The following is a 21,525-nucleotide window of genomic DNA, read 5'->3' as shown; positions in this document are numbered from 1 at the left end:
GCACACACACGCGCACAAAAAAAGTCCACAGTTGAAGTATTCTTAGGAAAGGCGCCATATAAATAACATTTATTGTTATTACTTCTTTTTTTCAAAGTTTTAGTGAAATTCTGTGTGCAAAAACAGTTCACGTAAAAGTGATGAAAAAAATTGATAATGCATTCAAGAAGTAACTGTTTTGTCTATGAAGTTATATTAAAGTTAATACACTTTTACATACTTGTTTTTGCCGCTATATACGGTTAGACACTGCATGCCTCCGTTCCTTTCCTATTGTAGGCAAACATTCTATCTTTCTATCAGAATTTTATTGGAGTGTCAGGAAAGTTCCATTAACATGTTAGCTTATGGGGATAAAACAAACATTATGTAAAACTAACATTCTGTTCTTGTTAAGCAAATGTGACTTCAATATTAACATTAATATACTAGTATTGGCTCTTACACTGACTTTATCTTGGTGGCATTGTTTACACTTGTGCATGTTCCAATTACATGAATATACAGTATATTACCAAGATCTTGAAATTAAATATCATGCATGACTTTAAGAAGGAAAAATATTAGCTGTACAGATACAGAAAGTAAACTTTATGAAGCTGCTTTGCTAATGGATGGATCAACCAATGGCTTTGGTGAGTTCTGTACATCATCTTCAATGACCTCACTTTTTTATTATTGAAATGGTCTGTGTATACCTTGCCTGGAAGTAGTAGCCCAAAACATTTTTAAATATGGAATTGTTGACTTGTAGAGTGGAAAATACCAGGTAATTGAGCACATAGGTTTTGTTCTGCTGCTGTGCTTTCACTGGTTTTGAATAATAATAATTATAATAAAAATTTTTTGCATTTATATAGCGCTTTTCTCACTACTCAAAGCGCTCAGCAATTGCAGGTTAAGGGCCTTGCTTAAGGGCCCAACAGAGCAGAGTCCCTATTGGCATTTACGGGATTCGAACCGGCAACCTTCCGATTGCCAGTGCAGATCTCTAGCCTCAGAGCCACCACTCCTTGTGACTTCCATGTCAATAAGATATTTCAGCAAAATTTGCTCCAAATTTCCATATCAAATTGCATTCAGCCATAGTAAAACCTATTCTAAATGGATTATGTAAAATATGACCATTTAAAAATATTCTTATGTTGACCCCGCATATAATCAGAAACATCCAGTTAAAACAAAAGCTATGATAACCCAAACATTGCCAGGAAGCACAAACAAAAGGTGGTTTTCTTGTATATTAAGTCTCTGTTATCAGCAGAGGGTGAAGCCACTTTGTTGTTGCTAAGTTCTTGTTGTAGGTGCGCTGCACACCCAAGGGGTCCTGCCATCCTGTTCTTTGTTTTTCTCTGTATTTCTCTATGTAGGGTTTTATGTCCCCAGCAGTTGCCCGCTGATGTTTTGAGTTACTGAAAATATATAACAATGGCAATGTTTGTACAATTTAGAATAAGTCCTTCTCAGACGGATCCTACCATGCCTGTTAGATATCGTTTGTGATACTAGCCTTGTTTTACACTTAAAAATGTACTTTTTGTGTATTATTTAGTTTTTCAATGCATTATTGTAAACTCTTTGTATTTGTTAAACAGAAATCTGGCATGGCATGCTGGTGTGGTGTCAAGCACTCTTGGCTCCGTGCGCACTGCTACTCTTATTACAATTCCAGGGGTCTGAATTCTACCTTGGCCTTCTGAGTAGGCTCTGCTTGTTCTCCCTGTGTGAATTTGGGTTTTCTTTAGCAACATTGGTTTTCACAAAATGACGAGCATGTTAGGCTAGTTGGCCAGTTTAAATTGATCCAGTGAGCATAAGTGACTCCTACCGCAATCGCAGTCTGGATGTCACTGTAATGGGAAATTGCAGGTATAGAAAATGGATGGATTATATGCCAACTTAAATAGAAATGAAAGTAAATGAAAATTTTTGTGATGCAGTGGAGAACATTATAATAAAAAAGTGATTCCAAATATCAATACTCTTGCGTAAAGCCTACTTTTGAAATAAATCTAATGTCCAGTGTCTCAGAGAGGACATCATTTTGTAATATAGAGCCTTGCAGGCCAGGTGTTTGTTAAGTGCTGATTTGAGTAGAAGCCTCCTGGACCCTCCCAGGGACAGCTTCATGTAACGCCAAAACATTCATCTTCTCCAGTCTTCCTGTTTATGCAGATCTACCAGTGCAGTGTATTTCTACAGTAAGCAAAGACCAACACACTTGAATAGGAAAATCTCACCTTTTTTGGAGTACTCACACAAACGTTAGCAAGAAGTAAGGATGAGCCATATAATAAAGATGAGAGGTAAAAGGAAAGCTTTGCACATCATGTAAATGAAAGTAAGCCCTGTGGAGACTCAGTAGGGAGTATGGGAAGCACATCTTATTTGACACCCTCACTACAGGGTTTTATGGTCTGCTATTCACGCCAAACTTGTTCCCTCCCAGTACAATCAAAGGCTTTCTGACACATTTTTAGAGAGCAGCTAAAGAGGGCCAATTAAACACAAGTGTTACAATTTTTCCTGTCTGTCAGATGCCTGTGCCTTGCAGGGCTGTCTGCTTCACTTTCATCGTTGACATTATGAAGCGATTGATGTGCCATGGGATGACTGCAGAGATTTAGCACCTTCTTGATAGTCTGTTGCTTGCAAATATTTTAGCGACAGCTATTTTAGGGAGGACACTGGTGGTTAGGAAAAGGATGCAAATTTATGACACATGTGTTAATAGGGACTCAACTACAATTGCTGATTAATGGCCACAGCGTCTGATGACCTCCAGTATATTTTCACTTAAAAGCAGAGAGAAGCAGCTTCCCTTGTCAAAAACAGATCTACCATTTTAATTTGTTAGAATATCAAACTGCCTAGACAATGGCATTGAGAAATTTTAGTGCCACAGCAGTAGAAATGCAACACTTTATTTCCATCCCTTTAAAGATTTTTAGATAGTTGTGTATGCAAGTAAGGTGACTCTGTGAGGTGTGTAAAGTCACTAACTGCAGCTCTTCAGTCATTTTGCTGATGAACTCAGGCCAAATGGGTTGCTAATGGCTGCTTTTTACTCATTTCCATTCTTTGTATTGTGGAAAAGGTGATGTTTCTATTAAACGCATGACTGAGCAGTCAAACATTTCAGTTATTAAAGTCATAGTTCTTGCATTACAACTTGTTTTGTGTTGTTGTTCACTATGAAAGAAGCTGTATGATCGAAAGCAAGACTGATGAGCATTTGAATACTAACTCTTAGGAAGGGATAAAAAACTTGGTGCTGTTAATAGTAGATTGTAGGTTACCAGAACATTGTTTGTTTGATTTATGACAGCAAAAAAAAGCACATGGAGGCCCAAAAACAATATGATGGACAGCACAACCCAGAAAAAAACCTCCAGAAATCATTGCAGGCAATAAATTTAAAAATTATGGATTGGTAAGACCATTAAACGTGGATTTGCAAAGAACATGCCGACATTAGGGAATTTCACTGAGGCCTGGACACAAAGCAGTTTTGGTCTGTGAGGCAAAAACGTGGCCGGGAAGATGCTCTTTACTGAATCTTGTGTCTTGTATAATTCAATATCTTGTAAAAACTATTCATATGGGGCACCTTAAGATTAGATGTTATTAAAAGTGGTGCCCCTAAAGGAGAAGCTCTGAGGTCACTGCTTGTTTTAATATACAAGGGTAAATCAAAAAGTAAAAGCAATTGGAAAATTATGTGATAGCCACAATGGATAGAAGTTGATACAATGCAACATTCTCACAATGGCTTATGCTGCTGTTTGAACATGCACAGTACAAGCACTTTTCTGTTAGTCTATTTAAAGCCAAGGTCAAATGAACATGGATGCTCTGCTCCGGTATTTCAACATTGTTAAAAAAACACGCTGTAGTGCGATTTCTTTGGGCGGAGGGAGCAAAACTTTCTGACATTCCCTGAAGGATGTTGCCTCAGTACAGAAGTGAAAACAGAATGACTCAACAAAAAAAGTTTATGAATGATTAGAAAGGTTTAACGTAAGAAGTGTAATCAACAAAGCTTGATCTAGTCGACCATCAAAATTGCGCACACATCGACATGGTGAATGCCTTCATCAGAGATGACAGGCAAACTGCATTGTCTGCTGTTGCTGCACATTTGGATCTGCACCTACCTTTGTGCATGATGACCTGAGGTTCTGTAACGTTTATACAGTGATCTGCAAAAGCCAAAATCCTTCAGTGAATTTTAGCAGGTATCTCTCCTTCTGACCATAGAAATTGCACTAGTGCACATTGTTCAACAATGGTACAATCCTGTAGTGGAGTGTCCATGTTTATTTGACCTTAACTTCCACATGGCAGAGCGCTGTGCCGTACTGTGTGTGTGTTCTAATTACCCATAAGCCATCATGATTGTGTTTTATTGCATCAGCTTTTATCCTTGGTGATTACTGCATAATTTTCACATTGCCTTTACTTTTTGATTTACTCTTGTATATAAACAATCTGGTTAAGAATACAAATAACAAGCTGGTTAAGTCTGCAGATGAAACCAGACCAGGTGGAATGTCAAATAACCTAAAATCAGATGAATCATTACAAATGGACTTGGACAGCATATACTATATGCTTAGGAAACAATTGTGGCAGATGAAGGTTAATGTAAGTAAATGCAATGTATTGCACGTTGGAAGTAAAAATGTTAGAAATGAACAAACAATGGGAAGTCAGAAAATTTAAAATACACCTTTGGTGTGTGGTTGATGTAGCAACATGTTATCAATGCATGCTCCCAACCTAGGAGTCATTGTAAACCGGTTGATATCTACATCCAGATAGTTGTTAAAAAGACTAACAGTTAAGTTATATAACATGTTGTGAAAAGTTATAGTTATACTATAAGTTATGTTTAATCTGTGCTTTCACTAGTAAGGCATCATCTGGTGGATATGCCTCCCCAGACCATCACTGATCCACCACCAAACCGGTCATGCTGAACGATGTTACAAGCAGCATAAAGTTCTCCACGGCTTCTCCAGACCCTTTCACATCTGTCACATGTGCTCAGGATGAACCTCTTCTCATCTGTGAAAAGTTCAGGGCACCAGTGGTGGACCTGCCAATTCTGATATTCTATGGCATATACCAATCAAGCTCCACGGTGCCTGGCAGTGAGCACAGGGCCCACTAGAGGACATCGGACCCTCAGGCCACCATCATGAAGTCTGTTTCTGATTGTTTGGTCAGAGACATTCACACCAGTGGCCTGCTGGAGGTCATTTTGTAGGGCTATGGCAGTGCTTATCCTGTTCCTCCTTCCCCAAAGGAGCAGATACCAGTCCTTCTGATGGGTTAAGGATCTTCTATGTCCAGCTCTCCTATAGTAAATGCTTGTCTCCTGGAATCTCCTCCGTGCCCTTGAGACTGTGCTGGGAGACGCAGCAATCCTTCTGCAAATGGCACGTATTGATGTGCCATCCTGGAGAAGTTGGACTACCTGTGCAACCTCTGTAGGGTCCAGGTATCGCTTCATGCTACCAGTAGTGACACTGACCGAAGCCAAATGCAAAACTAATGAAAAAACAGTCAGAAAAGATGAGGAGAGAAAAATGTCAGTGGCCTCCACTTGTTAAACCATTACTGTTTTGGGGGTCGTCTCAATGTTGCTCCACTAGTGCACCTGTTGTTAATTTCATTAACGCCAAAGCAGCTGAAACTGATTAACAACCCCCTCTGCTACTTAACTGACCAGATCAATATCCGAGAAGTTTCATTGACTTGATGCTATACTCTGATTAAGAAGTGTTCCTTTAATTTGTTTTGAGCAGTATAATAGGAGTGATCTTTGATAACTGATGACTGATTGCATGATCCTATTGGGTGGACAAATACAAGAATGCACTATAAAGAGACTGTGGCTACATGGTGAACTGTAGCAAAGGGTTTTGGCTAAGGAAGCACAGCAAGCAGCAGGCAGAAGGCAATGGAGAAGCCATAAGGATTATGTCTGTATTATTAAGCAGAACTTTCTATTGGGTTCTGTGCTTCAAAGAGCCCTTTTGAGCTGACCATTTCATATCTATATTTGCCCCTCAACCCATTTTTGACCACATTGTGCTCTACTCGTTCAGTGTGAGTATGGTGTGCCACACACATTCTGATTCTGTCCATTTGGAAATAAATTAAGCATGAGAAGATGTAGCAGTGAGTCGTGACTGCTATTCCTTTAGCTCCTAACATGCTCTTCTACCTACAGTGTTATCCAGTTTTAAAACTGCCCATTGATGTTATATTTAGTGGTCTGAGCAACACCTGAAAATAAAGAGTATGTCAGAAGGTACCACAAAAAAAGATTGATTTTACTTTTTTTTTCAAAGTTTGATGACTATCTCTGGATGTTAATGTAAAGGCAATATGCAAAAATGTGTGTCATCTTTCACAAGTTTAACTCCTGTGCTCTTCACCATCACTATCATTTCAAGTGAGGAACCCTCAAACACAATGCAGAAAACACTATTGTTTCTCCATTTTTTAGACTGCATCCTTGAAAGAGGGTACAGCACGTGTCATATATTCCAATACAAACCCATCTCAACTGACTGTACAGATGAATGCCTAGTTGCCATATTATTGAGAAGCAACACACTCTCATACAGGCTATAAGCACTAAATTAAATGGAAATGTGGGAATGTGAAAGGTGAGAGAAGAGCGATTGGCTCACACAGTCTGGCTTTAACAATATAGCTTTTCCCACTGCACTGTTTCACTAGAGCCACAGCACTTTTGTAAAAAACAGATTAATTGCAAGAAACAAATTACACTTCCTTTCTCCATTTTTTAGACTGCATCCTTGAAAGAGGGTACAGCACGTGTCATATATTCCAATACAAACCCATCTCAACTGACTGTACAGATGAATGCCTAGTTGCCATATTATTGAGAAGCAACACACTCTCATACAGGCTATAAGCACTAAATTAAATGGAAATGTGGGAATGTGAAAGGTGAGAGAAGAGCGATTGGCTCACACAGTCTGGCTTTAACAATATAGCTTTTCCCACTGCACTGTTTCACTAGAGCCACAGCACTTTTGTAAAAAACAGATTAATTGCAAGAAACAAATTACACTTCCTTCTGAAAAAACTTTTTTCTTGGACAATAAAATCATCACCTGTACATGACAACAGGAAAAAAAAAAAACAAAGGAAGTAAGAGCTCAGCATAATAAGAAGAAAGATTAGCCTGTAATGAGAAACGGAGACAGAGGGATTAAGAGTTTAAGAGCCTGACATCTTCGATTAAAACGTGTACGGCTTGAAGTCCTCTTGTGTTTGCATCCATTGCTAAAATTTAGACAGCAGTCTTGATTTCATTCCTTATTAAACTGTCTAAAATCTGGAACAAACAAATCCATTCTGATGGGCCTGGTAGTACAGTTAAGCTTTCATTATATTAGTCTGAGTGTTGATATTTTGGAGGGGGCCAATGGTAAAGCTTGTATTAATCTTATGGCTTTGAATGTTGCTGTTAGATGGGGTTTTAGACAGTATGCAGCTTACCTCAAGGACTTCATCTGGAAACACAAGCCACTCTAAAACCAATCAGGTAAATCCAAAATTGTTTCTAAATGATCCCATTGGCATAATAGTAACAGCATCAGAGCTTAGCTGCCCCGGGTGGCCAGTTCTAAACTTGTGAAGTTTTGTCTGCTTTTCATTACATTTTACTGATACGACCTCCACAACCCGCTTTGGGTAAATTTCCTTGATGCCATTAATAAGGACACAAAATGCATGGAAACCAAGTGTGCAACATTTTCCCAAGATCCTAACGTATTGACTTCATTTGCTGCCCCTATTGTGGCTTTGTTGGTTTTTGTCAGTCAGACATAAAACAATTTCACTTCAGAAGAAGCATTTGAAGAATATGGCTGGTTGGCAGGGGAAGTGCTGAGGGTTAGACATAATATTTTTCATTTGGATTCTGGTTTTCTAATAGCTACCAATGTGGCAGCAATGCATTTTCAGAGTTTGCCAAACTTTCAGTGGAATTGTACTTAATAAATAAAAATCTGGGTCCTAACAAATGGTTTCTTCTCATTCAGGACAGTTCTGATCAACTCTGCTTCTGCTGTGTCAGTTATTAAGCAATAATCAACTGAACTGTCTCCAAGTGTGATGACATACATGAGCAGAGCACTTCTGGTAGAAAACCATTAAAGCAATCTCAAAGAGACCACAGAAGTCAGCATGTGGACTGTTTAATGCCATATTTAATTAGTTTTAAACACTAAGACATCTTATTTATGGCTACAATAAGGAAGCACCCTTTTGGTTTTGCCTACAATGAGCAAACAATACTAGTAGTCACTGTCTGCCTGGCTCATGGTAAATCTGTGGCTTGCTTATTATAATTATTTGATGATGAAGGGGTCAACTGAAATGAAACCATCAGATTCTTTACTCTCATGGCACCAAGCTGAAACTATGAGAATTAAAGACAAAAATTCAAGGAATGATCCACTGCATAGAGTTGATGTTCAGATTTTTACATGAGAATAATTCACTGCATACAGCTGACGTTTATATTTTTACATTATGTGAGTCTTGCTTAATCATGATTGTGTAGAATTAATAGTCTCTATATGTTATAGAGGATATGTTATGTGTTATGTTAATTGATATGTTATGAAGTGCTTGAAGCCTCCAGTGGTTCTTTGTTGGTTTGGCCATTATAATTTCTTTTTACAAACAAAGTCTAAAAAGAAGAATAGAATAGAAACCCCATTTAAAAGTGGAAATATCTAAGGAAGAGGAGGAGGAGCAGGCACTGTAGAAGATGACATATTATTTAATGGCCGAGTACTCACAGGTGTGTGCATGAGTGTGTCCTGCAGTAGCCCACCACACTGTGCCGGTTTGTTTCTACCTTGTGCCAGGTGCTGCCTATGCAACCTTAATCTGGATCAAGTGGGCTTAAAAATTAATGGATTTAAACCAGAAGATTACCCCAGTGTAAACTGTAGAATTAAGACAAAGATTTAGATTTTATGGGTGTTCAGTTAATCATCTTTTAATGATTTCTAAAATGCCTTTCTCAAATGTATGCAGAGCACTTGACCTATGACATTGAAAACTAATAATGATGCTCAAGATTATGACAGTAATATTCTGTAAATCCTTATATTAATTATCTATCCTTATATACCCATGAGCACATAACAGAAGTTTTGACAAAACTAGTCCATTTAACCCAAAATAGGTTATCACTACCTCTTTATCTTAGGAGTCCATGATAACACTGAGCGATGATCTGAAGGCTCCCCAAGTTATTTCCTAGTACTATATTATTATGTAACTTCCTACTTCATATATCTACAGTATTCCATATAAAGTAATAGTTTCATAGAAAGATTCCATCTGTGTCCACCTAGATATCTGATTTTAAGTACCTGCTGGCATCTGCTCTACTTATTCCCTTCATAATTATACAGTTGTGTTCTTATCTAAACTGGAGCTAAATTTCTGGAAGTTAACTGATGACCTTAATTCACAGGTGTCATTGAATCCTTTGTGCTAATATCTTTTGATACCAAACGTGTATTAATTAATGTTTCTACCTGAAGGAGTATTGGGTTGAATGATCCCATATGAACTCAATTCAGGAGTGCACATTTGTGTGTGAAAACATTTGGTCTTTGTTAAGAGGATTGACTCTGTGGGCCTGCACCAAACTAACATCATTTTGGACAAAAATTTTTAAGTGCCTCTCAGACAGCCTTGGTATCACAATCCCTCCTAACCCATTAACAGCTGTGTTCGGTGTTCTTCCAGATGGACTTGAATTGGAGAAGGACAAACAAACGGTGATTGCATTCACTACACTTTTGGCATACAGACTTATTTTGTTAAATTGGAAGAATCCTAATTCTCTTCTTATAAGTCAGTGGGAAACCGATGTTTTATATTATTTGAAATTGGAAAAAATAAAATTTTCAGTTAGAGGATCTGTACAAAATTTTTTCAAATTAATCAATATTATTTTAGAATAAGAGAAATAACTATTATCGCATTTAACTCCCTTCTCCATCTCTTATTTACATAGATATTTACTTCTCCCTTTCTTTTGTTTAATGTTGCCTTATTAAAAAGCCTTAAGCAATTTTCCTTTAGCTAAGCTCTCCTTCTCAGGGGTGGGGTTTGATTAGTCTTCAGATTTGTTGGGTTATAAATTGATCTGTTTGTATGGAATGATTACAATGAAAATTAATAAAATAAAAATATAAAAAAAAAAAAAAGAGGATTGACTCTGTGCAGGCTGGTCTTCTGATATACACTATCCTGTCTCAGTGATGAATTTCAAGGTCCCTCCCAAATTAAATCCTTAGCACACTCATTTTAGTTGATGGAGTCATTGTTCCAAGAGAAAAAATACAATGAAACTTTCCATTATAAACTTATGTTTTTATAATTTATTTATACAATTAACATCATCAGTGACACACATAGCTTCATAGTGTCTATAAGTGTGTATCTAATTTGGCCGACAAGATCAGATCAGAGGTGAACGTTATGTACATGTATCTCTCATATGGCAGTAACTCAGTGGGGTCCCTATTCAGATAGGTGAAACAAATGCAGCCCTTATTTCTACACACAATCATGACTATGGCCACTTTGCAGTTTTAATGTTTTAGTTTGAGGGTTAATTGAAAGAACTTATTTAAAAGAATTTGGGGCCCAGGATCCTTATATCTCCAAGAAATTAATGCCTCTGCTCAAAATGTTTCCATTCCTAGACTTTTGTTGATATTAAATGCATTGCTAAAGAATAGTAAAGATGCTTTTTTGGTCCCCAGACAAAATAAAAACTATTGTTGGAATGCTAACAGGGATGTTTTCCATACAAAGACAATACGTGATCATGTTTAAGAAAATAACAATGATCATATTTACGGTGGGCGGCACGGTGGCGCAGTGGGTAGCGCTGCTGCCTCGCAGTTAGGAGACCTGGGGACCTGGGTTCACTTCCCGGGTCCTCCCTGCGTGGAGTTTGCATGTTCTCCCCGTGTCTGCGTGGGTTTCCTCCGGGCGCTCCGGTTTCCTCCCACAGTCCAAAGACATGCAGGTTAGGTGGATTGGCGATTCTAAATTGGCCCTAGTGTGTGCTTGGTGTGTGGGTGTGTTTGTGTGTGTCCTGCGGTGGGTTGGCACCCTGCCCAGGATTGGTTCCTGCCTTGTGCCCTGTGTTGGCTGGGATTGGCTCCAGCAGACCCCCGTGACCCTGTGTTCGGATTCAGCGGGTTGGAAAATGGATGGATGGATATTTACGGTTATCGTAGGTATTCATCATTCATTAATTTATCATTTGAAGGCACTTCCTTCCATAGTCATTGAGAGATGGAACCAATCCCAACTGCTTTGTGTAAAATACAAGAACAATCCCTGGACAGGATGCATGTGTGATAAAGTGTATAGTCATACAGACACACATGCAGTGGGCCATTTTAAAATCATCAATTAATCTAAGGACTATTTCTTTGGAATAAGGAAGGAATCCAATGTATCAAAAAAAAAAACATGAAGGGGAAGTATATAAAATCCACACTGTGGTCAGATAAGGAACTCAAGCTAGGACCACCACCTAGCTAGTCTGTGACCACAATCACATCTTCAAAATGACAAGCTAGCACCTGTTTCATTGAAGGAATTGTGCTTAATTTATTTTTGCCTGTCGCTCTCCTGCTGATGTTGATTGTTGGGTCCCATGCTGCCATATGAACCTGTGGAAGAGTTCTCTGTGTGTAGTCTGTAATATTGCTTTCCTGTCTACAAGTGTAGCAATTATCGTAAATGATAGAACTGGACAACTACTTAATATGTTCTGTGCTTCACAAAGTTGGCGGCTTTGAAAGAAAATTTTATGACCATCTTTGACAGCATTAAAGCAGAACAGAAGATGCTACTTATTTTTTAGTAGGCAGATATGAAAGCAGTTAGCCTAGTGCCCCTGCACTCGTTTTTATTTTTTTAACATGATCTTCTTCCAAACATTTGAACTGATCCAGATTTGCAAGGTAATATGTCACCTGTGGCCTCCTAAAGGCATAAACATATTTTTCTAATTCCTCTTATTTGTTTTCTGTTTTGAACTTGGGTTGCTGTGTTATCTTATGTACTCTACATCATGGTATTTTGTTTTTTGGCTGTTTCTATTCTAAATAAAATTAAACAAATTGTTAAAAATATTTGGGGTTCCAGTCGGGAGGATCTGTTTAATTGATAGTTGTTGCTTGCAAAGAAGGGTGTTACAAAGTAAGAAACAGCGTGCAGCATATCACCAAATGCCATCCAATTTGGTCAAAAATACATTTTTAAAGTGTTGTCTGCTTTCTGCGAAGGTCACTGTCAGAATGATAATGTCTTGTTGGGTTTTCAGTCTTCCAGACCAGAACAAATGGACCCAGAGGTGATATGGAATTGGCAGCATTCTTCATCTGAGCAGTGATTGCCCATTCTAAAATAGAAAATGAGAATAATGTGCATGACTGTTCCACATCCTCACCATTTCCCTGGTGCAACCACAAAAAGGATCCCCTGTGAGACTCACCACATGTGTGCTTGGCACTATAAACCAATGTCTGTGTGTCAAAGTGATTTTCATTTATGATACAGAAGAGTGGTCTTCAGAATTTTATTTCTGGGATGAGACACAACGACACAATGATAAGGCTTGCTTATGGTTTCAAGGATTCAATGGTGAAAGATTGCTCTTTGTGATCTTACATTATCAGGCAGATGAGTTTTACAGTAATTACTTGGGAAGATTTTCTTATTGAATAAGTTTCAAAATATCCATTTAAAATTACATTTTTTAAGCAATGCACAATTGCATGACTGAATTTGGACTGTTCTGTATGATACTGTACATAATAACTGTCTTCACAGCTAATTCCAATTAAATAACTTTAGGTTAAAAACCAGGTTAATTTTTTAGTACAGCCATATACAAAATATTAATGGCTATTACTTAATCTCAAGACTGAATCCATAGTAAAAGCTTAACAGTGTTCAATACATAAGTAAGCCTGTTACAGTCAAATGACAACCCTCTCCCCAGTGAGAATAGGGGAGTTCTCCCTAACTTATAAATCGTCTATTTTGGCCAGTAGGTCCTTACTAATAACTTGACTCCATAACTGAAGTTCAAAGGGTCTTCAGGTTTAATATGGCTTTAAAACTCTTGCCGGGTTTACATATGTCCAGGCCTAGGAATCACTTCCAGGATCAGAGGTGGTCTTTCTTTGAGTTAGGGAACACACATCCAGAACTTTGTTATTTTTGCAAACTTCATGCAGCAATAAGCCTTTAGCTGGCTTAAAAAGGCCTTTTCTCTTGGGTAGTTTCTTGGTTGCCTTTTTAAAATGACAGCAATGTCCCACTTCTTCCTCTCAGCAACTGTATGCTGTCGCTTCATTGGCTTTAAGTGACTGAGTAAGTTCTCTTGGTCCAAAACTTTGAATTGGCAGTATGGTTCTACTTCTTCCATTCCATGACCATGTACTGTCCTCTTTGGACCAGAGTTACCCTGGACACCTGCCTACCTATTATGGTCCATCTTCTTCTTTTTGTGAGGATTAGACATCCTTGTATAACCATCAGGAAACTTTCAACCTTACGCTAACCGTACCCTTTGTCCTTTCCAGGTATGCATTCTAAATGGAATGTATGATAGACCTCCATTTTGTGATCAGCAACACCAGCTCCTGGCTTTATAGAAGCAGCAGTAATCAAATTTTGTATTCTCCTTAGTTAAACATAAAGTAACCTGGCTGTTCCTAAACCACAAAATCTATTTAATATAAGGAGCAAGGATAAGCGTGTAAAGAAACAAAAACATTATGAGACCCGTCCAAACTGGGCAGACTGGCAGGTGGACTCATATGCAAGCCAAGAAAGAGAAACACGTGCTACCCACTTGCAAACTTCCCAATATATGGGGCGCCACTTTAATGTCTGGTTTCCTGCCTTGCAGCAATTGGAACATCAATCTGCTGGCAACATTCTACTTGAGACCACCAATTAGTGGGACAGCCGGGGAGTTTCTCTGTTGCTCTGTGCCTAAATTGACTTTGGCACTTAAGTGGGTTTCTTAATTTACTTGGCAACGCCTCTTCTCACTCGTGTGGAATGAAAAGCATGTACTGCACAATGGTGGAATGTAGGGGTGGTGGGGACTGTATGACCTCAGCCGGTGTTGCTATGTTTTTCCAGACTGTTTTCTGATAGTTTTTCAGTTATAAAGGCACAAAATTCCTGTTTAAGGGCAGTTTTCTCTCTGCATTGTCTCAGTCATTCCTGGGCTTCTATGACAACATGTCCTTTGAGATTCTGCCAAGTCCTGAATGGGGAACATGGCACAGTGACTTTTGTTCCTTTGCTTATCTAAAACCGTTTTTGACATGTGCAAAAATCAAACTTTATAACACAATAAAATATATCTGAAAGTCATATTTTAGTTCTGATAAATGCCTATTCATCTTCTTCAAGTGATATTATATCTGGTACATCATCATTCAAAAGCATACACTTTTTTGATACATGTTCAAGGTCTGTTTGTTAATAAGAATGTCCAGCTGCTTTCTGTTGTCATGTCTCTTCCATTGTCCACATGACTTCGAAGTTATATCCTGAGGACCAGATTTGCATTCAGTGACCAATGCTGTCTTGGATTTCAACTTCTGGTTGTAGATCAGTCACTTAGCATAATGGTTAATCTGCTGTCACTTTCTATACTCCTGAGGTTTAGCAGAAGACATGCATGGATTTAGCAGCTTGCTCCATAAAAGGAAGTAAATCATAGCAGCACTGCTATATTTTAGAAAGGTTATCAGAAAGCCTGTGGGTATGAAGATCAAAGACATGAAGGAAGGTGTGTTTAATACTAAAATTGGAGGAAAAGTTCAGTATACAGTAGTATAAATTTAACAAAAACATTTTTCTCAGTTGATAGGGTGACAAGGGTGGTAGATTTTTTCCTCAGCCTAGTGGGCTAAGAGAGAGAGTGGGAGTCATACACGTGTTGGAGTGTCTGCACCACTTTTTACATGTTGACACTTTGGCAACCACAGATACTAGAGGCAAAGGTGAAAATACATTCTAGAGAATTCAACGTGTTGCTGAAGACATCTGCCAGATTCAGTTGGTGGACATTACATACATATCTACATGAAGTCTCTGATTTTAAATATTAAGTAAATTTTGAATTTTCAGAGCTTTTTGATTTGGTTATCTCTTGACTTACTTTGATAAGCACTTTGTACTGGCGCCTGTTGTGAAAGGCACTATATAAAATGAAGACTGATTCATTTTGTTGTCTCTTATTCTGTTACTATTTTGTGTTTTACTTTATTATGTTTTTTGGTGATACTAAGAACAGAGAAGTGACCAGCTGATCACACCTGCCTGGTTAGCTAATAGTTTAATTGCACAGATATTTTATCCAAGTGTCCATTTTATGTACTGCATTTTCAGTTTCAGGGAGCAACGTGAAAAAGACAGGAGCCAACATTTGAAGGTATGCCAGTCTATAACTAGGCATACAAATGAAGCTAACATGGTGTCCTTTGAAATTTTTGGGAAACCAGGGAATAACATCAAACTGACAGTGACCAAGCCAGAATCTAGACAGATTGTGTAAAGAGAATGCAAAAAGACATGAAGAAAGGTTTGGTGTTTCAGGACAGATTACCACCTTTACTGCCGTTGTAGCAGGGTAAACAAGTAAGGTGAACACTGGTGGTCCTCTGCCACTCAATTGTCTTAACTGACATCATCTTGTTGTGTCTTCTGGGCTTAATAATGTGGACTGGAGACTAAAAGATGTGGTGTTACTAGATGTGTTGCATGTTGCTTTAACAGGCAAGTGAGAATTTTACCGTATACTGTACATGTGACAATACTATTACTGACAGGTTGAAGGGGGGCTTACAGGAAGCCTCTGAGACAGTCCTTTCTGTAGGGGAAAATAACAAATTGTGGTAATACCTCAGAATCCTTCCCTGGTGTTGATTGGAAATGAGCTCCTGTAAGGCTTTTGAAATGATAAAAATATACTTTATTTCCCCAACGTTAGCAGATTTTGTATGCTTTACTTTCCTTTTCTGTTACACAACTTATCACAAATGATTGCCCCAGTCAAATTACACTTCAAATAGTAGCAGTCCATAAGATTCAAAAATCCTAATTCTACTCAGTGGTGCTGCTGCCTTGCAGCTCAGAGGTTTAGGTCACTGTTTCTATAAGGTTTGGACATTTTACCTGTGTCTGCTTGAGTGTTCCTGGTACTCATTTCCTCCTTAATCCCAATGGTGGGCCAAGTTGGTTACTGGTTGCTTCTAATCAGAAACATTTTAAATTGGGGAATGAAGGGGATGGCCACCTAGGGCCCTGTATCTTGGGGGCCACACTGCCAAACAATCCACTTCCCAATCTGCAGTCCCTATTTACACATGCAGAAACATTTGGATCCAACACACATAAATACTTCAATAAAGCGACAAACCCCACCTACATTTACCTATTGGGAGGCCTGATGTGTTAATCCAAACTGAAAGCAGTTCCTCTCACACTACCTGTGTCACAGAGAATCAGTTGAAAGGTAAAAGTTATTGAAAGATGACATAACTAAACTAACTTAGAAAAAAAAAAATGCCAGTGGGAAACAGTGCAAGAAAAGAAAACAGAAGCTGAAAGAGGGAGGATGCCAAGGTGGCACTCAAAGAATCTTTTCTGAGCATTCATTGTAAAAACCAGTAGCAAAGAAGAAAGCTCCACAACATTAGTAACAACTGCACTGGCCAGCTAGGTGTCACCACCTCAGCTGTACTCCCTACTGCCAGCAGGGAGTACACAACCCCAACTAAGTACCAATCCTGCCTGGGCTCCACTCACAGCTCTAGCTCTGATTTTGCCCAGTATAAGAGAATGTTGGTAGGGATGCAGTTGGTGGTGCCCTGGAACAGAATGCAGTCACATGCACAGCTGGTTCCTGCCTCAATCTGGATGCTGTCAGAATTGGTTTTAGCACAACACAACACTGCAATGGAAGACACAGCCTTGAGAAATAGATGAATGGATCTTTTTGCTACTGTAGTGTGCAGGTAAACAAAATCTGGAAGAGAAATGGAAAATAAATTATAGTTCTTAAAATATTCTTACAGAGAGACAAACATGAATACAATGTAAAGAACCTGGTATGTAGTGAGAAATGCTTGCTCTTTTTCAACCGTGTATTGGGAGACTGAATCTTCACACTGAAGAAGTTGAGGCCTTTCTCATAAAACATATTGAAAACCCGCAGGGACAGAGAGTAATATCAGTTGACTAGCAGGTATGCCAGCTAATATCTGTACCGGCCTTTCTCTGCTGGCGGTCTCCACAAATCCAAGTTTTCTTATGAGAAATAAACAGTGAGGGGTCTAGGAAAAAAAGTGTTTGTGCTGCACAGGAAAAAGTGCTACTGTGTGGGAAAGTACTTCGCTTTGAGCTTAAATATCGAAAGCCTGCAGAAAGCAAAATGAAATAAAACAAAGTGAGATAAATGAAGAGCGCAGCACGGGTCTTCCGTTTTTTTCAGGTCTGCTCTTTGTTCTCTTGAGCAATGTCTAGGTGAACTCATTGCCTTGTTTTAACTCAGTGCCAGTCAGCAAAGATTAGATAGTATTTTTTCTATTTAGTTCATTCACAATACGTTAAAACAGACCTTCATCTGCCTTCTTCTAGTGTTCTTTGCATTCACCTAATTCTGGATTTAGGAAAATTCAAAGCACTTGAATCTTTCTATGGTTGTAACATGGGTTGCCTTCTCCCTGCAGTTTTTTTGCTCTCCCTATGTTCATGCAAGTTTGCTCTTAAAGATCAAACTGACTTCTGTGTATTCCACCTTTGGAAATTCAATGTCATTTTTACTCTCCCTAAGAAACCTGCTGGTTTGAAACCAGCATATATAATGAAGTCTCATCATCCACAAAATACATAGTTTAAATAAACCAAGGTGCCTTCTTGGGTATTAATTATTAATTAGTTAATTAGTTTTTGCATACCATGTACTCAAAGCACCGTGATGTTCCAACAGTGATGGATTAAAAGCCAGAAGTCTGCATGACCATCATCATCAAGTCCTTCCGTGAGAACCCTAACTACAAAGAGGACTATTTCATTTATGTTAGGTAGAATGCCCAGAGGGGTCTGGCGGTCTCGTGGCCTGGAACCCCTACAGATTTTATTTTTTTCTCCAGCCATCTGGAGTTTTTTTTTTTTGTTTTTTCTGTCCCCCCTGGCCATCGGACCTTACTCTTTTTCTATGTTAACTAATGTTGTCTTATTTTAATTTCCTATTTTGTCTTTTATTTTTCTTTTCTTCATTATGTAAAGCACTTTGAGCTACTTTTTTGTATGAAATTGTGCTATATAAATAAATGTTGTTGTTGTTGTTGTATTTTTCTAGTTATCCAGCAGCCATACCACCTGCACTTCAGAACAGGTAATCTACCTAAAGCTAAGTATATTTGGGCCTGGACTGTACTTGGATGGTAGACCATCTAAGAAAAGCTTAATGTACTTATTCTGTGGTCTGTGTGAGGATCCCAGTGCCTCATTAAAGTGACAGGGAAACTGAACTGTAAATATTGCTGCCGGCCTTCAGGTGAGATGTAAAACCGAGGTCCTGACTCTCTGTAGTCATAAAAGATCTCTATTTCAAAAAGAGTAGGGTGTTTTCTAAAGTCCCTTCTAAATCACCCACTATGACCTTGACCATCATCCCCTGTCAATTATTGGCTATTTCTTTCTCACCCTTTTACCACCTAATAGCTAATGCATATTGTACATACTGGTGCTACATATTGCTGGTGGTTGAAGTGCCTCCCCACTGTAAATGTAAAGCACTTTGAGTTGGTTAGAAAATTTGTATATAAATATAATTAATTTATAATTGTCTATGGAGAAGTTACATCTCATTGTCTGTTTCTGTAGTCATAGTCTTCCTGTTTTATTAACATATTTCCAGAGCAGTTGTTGCAGGTTTTCAAAGTAGCCATTTCTTATTTTTTTAAAACATAGCTCGACACCACGAAGGGTCGGCATGGTGGCGCAGTGGGTAGCACTGCTGCCTCGCAGTTGGGAGACCTGGGTTCGCTTCCCGGGTCATCCCTGCGTGGAGTTTGCATGTTCTCCCCGTGTCTGCGTGGGTTTCCTCCGGGCGCTCCGGTTTCCTCCCACAGTCCAAAGACATGCAGGTTAGGTGGATTGGCGATTCTAAATTGGCCCTAGTGTATGCTTGGTGTGTGGGTGGGTGTGTTTGTGTGTGTCCTGCGGTGGATTGGCACCCTGCCCAGGATTGTTTCCTGCCTTGTGCCCTGTGTTGGCTGGGATTGGCTCCGGCAGACCCCCGTGACCCTGTGTTCGGATTCAGCGGGTTGGAAAATGGATGGATGGATGGATAGACACCACGGCCTGTGCCATTCTTAAGTCTGCTTTCTTCTCTGTGGTTCCTGAGAATGTTTCAAACATTTAGTTTGGTGGTCCTGACCCAGTGATTGTGCTACAAGTGCTGACAAACAGTGGGCTACATGGGGAGTGATACCCATTAAATGTCACTGGCTTGGCTGAGCTGCATCTACAAGGCATGTGGCCAATGCAAATAAAGGCCGTTCAGAGTCATAATGAGTGCTTTTATCATTGCTGTACTTCGTCAATGAAACTTCCAATGAAAATAAACATTGCCCACATTATGACCCTCCATTCTTTCAAGTTTATTTAAACATGCAGTTCTTTTTCATGCAGCTGAAAGCTTTCATTTTGTACCTCTTGTAGTTGAGAGGTATGTGTCATGGGGTGCTGTGGAAAAGGATGTAAACAAAGTGAAAAGCAAAACATTTTTTTTTTGTTCTTTATTTCGCCTGATACAATTTCTTGTATTAGGAATTTGTTAGTTTTCACATACCCCTTGGGGTCAGAGTGCAGGGTCAGCCATTGTACAGCACCCCTGGAGCAATTGCAGGTTAAGGGTCTTGCTCAAGGGCCCAGCAGAGTAGGATCTCTTTTCTGGCAGTGACGAGGATTCAAACCGGCAACCTTCTGGATACCAACACAGATCCTTAGCCTCAGAGCCACCACACCGTCTTATGAAATCAGTTATTGGCATAAGTGGATTCAGAAAATGCTCAAAGAATTGAATAAGTATTTTATGTAAAAGTAAGACTTAGACAAGAGTCAGTCCAGGGCAGAAATGCAGATGACATTTGAGTAGGAAGCATGTGAAAAGATTTGTTTCCTTGTAGAGTCCATCTGCTAATCAGATGAGCCGTGAAGGATACTCGGTCCAGCACAGTTTAAAGAATTGCAGCACATTTAATTAATGACATTGTTGCAAGGTAGGTTTTCATGCTAACAAGCAGGTGTTCATCAGTTGTCTTTTGTTATAAGATGAAATCGTAATATCCATAAGAAGGATTTTTCAAAATTGATTCACACACTAAAATGTGAAAAACATTAAATGTGAACAAAACTCTACAAATCTTTCCAAATGAGTTATACTGTACATTGAAAAAAAAAACTAAAAAGGACTGACTTGGAATTAAAGGCTCTGTTTTGACGTATGTATTCACTTCTTTTGCTGTGACCCATCTAAATAGACTCTGATGGAACATATTATCTTTAAAATCACCTAATTAGGATAATAGAGGCCACCTGGGTGCAATTAGGACATACCTATGAAATCACACAGTATTCACACAGTGTGCAGCTCCAAACAAAAAGTACACAATGAGGACAAGGAACCCGTCAAAGCTAAACTTTGATCAAAATGCACCAATCATCATGAAAATTTCCCCAAAACGGAGCAAACCTCATTCTAAAGAAATGGAGAAGGTATGGTGCAGTTGACTTTGTGTGGAACCTAGTATAGGAATCCTGTTGAATGCACATCAAAGGAAGGGTGCATCTGTTCTGTGTGTTTCGGTATTGTGAGCTTCGGTCTTCTTACCCATGTGGCCATGGATCAGGGTTTATAGAAGGCAGATCCCTTTTGTAGGAGTGCAGTTGGGAGTCAGTTACAGAGCAGTTAGCAATGTCTGCCCTTGCTACTGTAGAAATAAACATTTTTTTCCCTATGTTGCCATTTTGTCTAAATAAAGTACTTATTTTAAATTCTTTGCTCTCTTTCAGGCAGCTTTTTACATAATCTTTCATTGAGTTTTTGTTTTGCTTCAACCAAAAACATGACATGAAACATGATGTTTTCCATATCTGAGATATTAGTTGAGATGGGTACCTGTCAGTGAGATCCCCAAGAAGCTTATAACAACTGGGAAGAGGGTGGCCTTCCAATGGTTAGAATGAGGGAAGAAGACAAATGCACATATACATAAATGTAAACTTCATGTCTATAGTTTTCTTGGTGCTTTATAGATTCATGCTTAACTTTGGGACTAGCAAAAAAATGCCATTGTCAAAAACACTTTGGATTATAGCTTGCCA

General features: G+C 38.8%; 1 protein-coding gene across 1 annotated transcript in view; it reads left to right on the top strand.

Annotated features, from left to right (window-relative positions):
* The window catches only part of flt4 (fms related receptor tyrosine kinase 4), a 191,221-nt gene that overhangs the window by 880 nt on the left and 168,816 nt on the right, over positions 1-21,525 (top strand). The gene's annotated exons all lie outside the window — the stretch shown is intronic.

Source organism: Erpetoichthys calabaricus, chromosome 11 (assembly GCF_900747795.2).
Source record: "Erpetoichthys calabaricus chromosome 11, fErpCal1.3, whole genome shotgun sequence".
NCBI lineage: Eukaryota > Metazoa > Chordata > Cladistia > Polypteriformes > Polypteridae > Erpetoichthys > Erpetoichthys calabaricus.
This window is presented reverse-complemented; position numbering and strand designations above follow the sequence as displayed.